Source organism: Theobroma cacao, chromosome 3, assembly GCF_053813885.1.
Source record: "Theobroma cacao isolate CCN51 chromosome 3, ASM5381388v1, whole genome shotgun sequence".
NCBI lineage: Eukaryota > Viridiplantae > Streptophyta > Magnoliopsida > Malvales > Malvaceae > Theobroma > Theobroma cacao.
In genome coordinates, this window is record NC_142641.1 from 36,614,670 (window position 1) to 36,620,669 (window position 6,000).

The window sequence follows — 6,000 nt, forward strand, 5'->3', positions numbered from 1 at the left end:
TTTAATTTTTACAATAAAGCCAAACTCTATCAATATTCATGATACTAATAATATATCTCTTTTTTTTTTAATTCTTCTTTTATTCATTTTGCATAATTTTGGAAATTTATATATGGTATGGTACAAGATTCATAATTTTGCATGATACTAATAAATTTGGCTTTCATATTTTATCCACTTACTTAAGGTTTTGTTTAATTGTTATTTGTGTAACTTCACATTTGCATCTTGTTTTTTCAAAACTAATTATTTGTATAAAGTAAAATCAAATAATAAAAGAAATCTATTTATGGAAATGTAACATTAATATAACTATATCATATTAAAAATAAAATCATAGTACTACATAATTAATTTTATCGTTGAAAACTTTTTTATATAATTTTAAAAATGTGAACATATTTTTTCTTTTTATACAAAAGCAAAATGTAAATAATAAAACTAATAATTAAACCAACAACTCAACTTAATTTTTGTGTGAGCAATTAATTAGAGTTTGTTCCGAGTTACTTAATTTTACTAGAAAACTAAATTTGTAAAGTTTCTTATTACCTATGGATTTAATCCATTCAAAGATTTCAAGTTTCTCCGCATCTCAAATTTATTAATGTTAATAGAAATTCTCTTTTTTTACAAATTCGTGTTTCTAAAAAATGTATAAACCTCAACGTTTATACTTTAAAATTGTATTTCAAAGGTCTTAAATTCAGATCTCAAAATGATAGAGATGAGATAAAGAAGAGTTTTTTTTTTTTTTTGTATAACTTGAAAAAAAAAACTCTACAAATATGTGTCTCTTTGGACCTACAAAACTGTCTTATATTTTACAGAATTCCGAATATATGGATATATTTTATTTTTCAAAATTAATTTTCATGGTTAAAAGAGCATGAAAAGCAGGCTATACCTCAGAGAAGAATATGAAACAAGTGGGATCAAGAATGATACCAGTCCATTTATTTGGACAGCCCTCGCCTTGCAAACAAATATAATAGATAAAGACATCTCCATATATTAAATCAATGTCGCCTTCCATCTTCTTCAATTCATGCTTCTCTCGCTCTCTCTTCTGTATAGATAGTAGACAAAAGAGACAAGGCAATTCAATGGGGAAGGGACCGTGCCATGCGGGCTTGCTCCTCTACTCGACTATTAACAAGTGAAGCCCCTGGTGGACCCCCGACCCCATTTGGCCGCAACCAGAGGCTGCACCGTCCCAACCATCGAGAGCTGAGGCTGGTCCCTCCCTTCCTCCCCTCCCCAAAGTGGGCCACTGCCCATTGGGGTTGATAATGAATAATGAATGTGATAATCCCCGTTCTTATCTTTTAGCTAAAAGAACAAAAGAAGAATCGAATCGAACTAGTGAAGATTTTGCTTAAATCCGATTGTTAGGCTCTTGGTTATTTTATTGTGAATTCAGCCAAAACAGCCGGAGACACGTCCCCGAAGTGTTTTCTGTCGTGTTTCCAATGTTTCCGGGAAGGACTGGTTGTTTTCAACTTCACATTTACATAACTAGCTAGCTAGGGTAAAAGAACTTGATTAAATTGTATACTAGCTAACAAAATTTCTGCACTGCTAGGATCGTCTATTTATCACTGGGTCTTTCCATGGTGTACTTTGCTTAGCTCTAAACAGATGTAGATACTTGAAAAATATAAAATGATTGAAATTAAAAAGGAAAGCAAAAGTAGAATTGATTTCACCAAGTCGATATAACAAGTTATCTTCAGAGTGCTATCAAAGATTATTACAATTGATTGTACCACTTAAGTAAAATTTTTCTTCTATCATTTTTTTAAGTTCAATGGAGTAAGGGTATATATTTGACCTACTAATTTTAGATAACTTTTGTATATTGTCTGTTCACCACAATATGACACCTTATTATTAAATAAAGATACAATTGTATAATAACTTAAAATTAATTATTAAAAAAATTTTAATGTTTAATCAAATAAAAAATAATTTTTATCATAGATAATAAAATTTTTAACAAACAAGAAATGTCTATCCAGAACAAAATAAAAAGCAATAAAAATCTCAAGAAAGATGTTCTGATTGAATTCATCTTTGTTTTTTATCCCCTTACCTTCAATCTTGATCCCCAAATTAGTTATCTGTTTTGAATTATCATATTTGATTCCTGGATATCATAGCCAATGATTCACATAGTTGAGGCAGGAAATTATTCTATAAGTCATGTACAAAGAGAAAAAAAATTTTGAGAGAAGCGTGGAAGAGAAGAACAAAGAGGGATTTGGGAGAAGTCTTTGGACAAAAAAAAAAGAAGAACAAGAGAGGGGTTTAAGAGAAGCCTGTAAAACAAATTTACTTTTTTATTTGATTGGAAAGAAGCATGGAAGAGAAGAGAGGGTGTTTGTGAGAAGCCAGGAAAAAAAAGAGGGTTTTGAGAGAAGCTTGTGAAAAAGATTATCTTTTTTATCTGATTTGAGAGAAGGGTACCAAGAGAAGAACAAAGAGGGGCTTGAGAAAAGCATGTGAAAAAGAAGAACTAGAGAGAGTTTGAGAGAAGCCTATGAAAAGATTTTATTCTTTATTTAATTAAGAATTAAAATTTTTTAAATATTTATTTTCCAATCCATATGGAAATTTTATCATTGGTTAATAATGAGAGTTTATATTTGATACACTAATCATGTATACATTGCTAGCTCACCACATGTTGTTATCTCATCAATAAGGTAAAATTAAAAATCTTTCCCTCTCTTAATATTAAAGTTTAAGCTTTTAAGAAAAAATATTTAAACTTAAGTCTCCAAAAATTTTTAATTTTACCTCATTAATGAAATAACAGCATTTGGTGAGCTTATAATGTATTATATACTGTCAATGTATCAAATATAAATCTTAAGGTTGCATTTGGTACCTTACAATACAATTCGATTAAGTAATGTAATTGTAAGGAAAATAACATTACAGTGTTTAGTATATAAATAAAATAATAATTAAAATGTAAAAAAGATAATATTACAGTATTTGATTTACAAGTACCTTAATAGGAATGTAAAGTCAATTTTCATAATTACTTCTATTTATTAAAATGCAAGTTTGATATACTTATATTTTTTATTGTTAATTTTTATATAATATCATCTCTTAAATATATTTTAATATCATATATTTTATTTTTATTTCTTTTTATAGTCTTATATATTTTATTTTTATTTTTAATATAAATTTTTATATTATATATTTTATTTTTATTTTTTCCTTTGAAGATAATATAAATTTTATAAACAGCCACCATCCGCCATCCAATAAAAAATGACTGTTAAGAGTAACATAAAGACAACCTTCAAAATCTATATAAAAAAACAAATTCTAAAATTACAAAATATCTTTAACAAAGTAACAAAATTAAAAGATAAAGTGTTTTTAATAACATTATAAAGTGCAATGTAATATGATTATATTAGTTTTAGGCTATAATCACATTACATGCATTAATTTTATACCACAATCACATTACATTCATTAGTTGTTATATGATTGCATTATAATTTTATATTGCAGTGATTTGTTACAAAACTAACACTACAATGTAATTAAATTAAGCACACTGTAAGGCATATGCTCTCACTTTTCTCATATCAAACGTTATCTAATAATGAAGTGACATATTGTGGTAAGTTAGTAGTGTGTAGAGGCTATACACCGTCAGTGTATTAAGGTTATACACTCTCAATGTATTAAATATAAACACAAAATAAAAATATATTATCAGGATGAAAAAACAAAGAGAAAGAAGAAGAGCCAAACTCTCTTTTCCAAATTTCCAACTTTGGTAATGCAACTTCTCGGGGTGAGAGAAAATGCAACAAAAGTATAGTTGAAGGAACGGGAGAAAATGGGGAAGAAATGACGAAAGGAAATGAAGGAAGAAAGGGAGAAAACGGAAAGGAAGATGAGGAAATCAAGAAGAAAGGACGATGGAGAGAAGAAAATTAAGAAGAGAAAAACAAGATGGGAAAGAGGAAATCGAGGGAGGAGGGGAGAGATCGACAATGACAAAACAGAAATGCAGAGTTTTCGTTGTTAAGAGGAGAAGGTGGAGTCAAAGGGGGATGTTGGTGTGCAATGAAAATCAAGGGAGGAAGGAGGGGAGCGTCGAAGAATTTTAGTGGTGCTAATTGAGAAGGAAAAATTCCTCGAAATTAAAAATTTTAACCCTAAACCATTCCTGACAAAATTTTATTGGAAAAAATTTTACAAATATAAAATTAGTGATAAATCCAATTCTTTTAATATATTATACATGAAAGAAATATTTCAAATCGATAATACTACGTAAAGAGCATTTCCAATAGAATTTTTTGTTAAAAAATTTCTCGTCAAATTGATTGATTTGGTATGAACGCCAAATTAATCGATTGGGCATCAAATCTTTACTGAAGTCGAATTTTTGACAAAATTAAATTCATCAAAAATATATCTAAAATATAAAAAATAACTTTGATAAAAAAAATTGATTAAAAATTCATAGATAAAGATACACTTCTAACGAAATCAATTCTATAAAAAATTTGTAGATAAAATTATAACTTCGACGAAATCAATTCCATCAAAAAATACTTATTTTATTTTAAGTGAATAATTTTATTAATTTTATGTAACAAAAGAAGTACAATAATATGTTTTTTCTCCACCCTATCCTTTATCACTTTACCTTGACTAAATTGACATTGATAAGCCATCTTAATTCTTAATTACATAATAATCTTGATCCACATAAGCTCGTGATAAAGAAATTCATTGTAATATTTGCTTTGGAGCATTACGCCTTACCGACTCCTATAGAGATGGAATATCACGTTCCATCAACTGAAAAGATGAAATAAGTCTCCCTTCTTTTTTTCACAAATTCTTTCTCTGTTTTGTTTTGTTTGGGATCAAGCTTTTGATGCCGTGCCCATGCGCCCTTGTTTTCATTGTTTTGATTGGGGTTGAAATCCGGAGAATGAATCTTGCTTTTTGTCAGTTCTATCTATAAAAGTTGATGATTTTTTTGAACAGTGTAGGCAATTATATCAGTCGGTCAATACTTCAACACAATCGTAATTATTTTCTCAATTAATGATGGAAAATCTACTTATATCAAACTCTAAACAATAATTGAGACACTATTTATAACCAGATCATCGTCTTTGCTTAATAGCACAAGAATAAGTTGAAATCACAAAATATCTCGAAGTCAAATTTCTCAATTCTTTGTCTAAAAACACTGTTTGATATTCTATTCCTTTAGTCAAATCATTTTAATTTCATGCGTCCGCACACACAGCTTGTATTTTAACGCAAAGGCATCATCTCTATTTATCCACTAAAATGCAAGATATAAAGTAAAGAAAAATTATACTACTATTTAAATTAGTATAAACTATAAACAATGTTAATATTGTTACTTTAAATACAAATTAATTAAACATTAATCCGGAATAAATTCGTCGCTTGACTTTGGTGTTAGAGCAATCATGAGAAAATTCGAATTCCAAAAGAAACCATTGTTAATTTGTTCTATATTTATTGTTCGATATTATATCTGAATATATTATATAACAATATATACTAAAAAATGAATTTCAAAGGTTATTTTATATTTAATAAACACAATACTAACTAATAAAAGGACTCCACTTTAACATATTAACTTTTATCAATGCGTCATTATTTAATACCTTGTCTCAAGTGCACTATGTTTTAATGCAAAGCATCTTCCTATGATATTGATTTAAATTTGACCTATCTTGCTCATATAATGGATGTACTATCAAAATATGAAAAGAAACTATGTTCGAGGAAATTTCTCTTATGAGCTAAATTAATGCTTCAATTTTCATAACAAGCTCTGATGTCTTCTACATATGATTTGTCACCAGCAATAGGATACATGGTCAATATCAGGGCTACATTCAGGTACTCATGGTTTAACAAGAGGTGGCAAATAATGTGCCTGCATTCACATATATGTGGTGT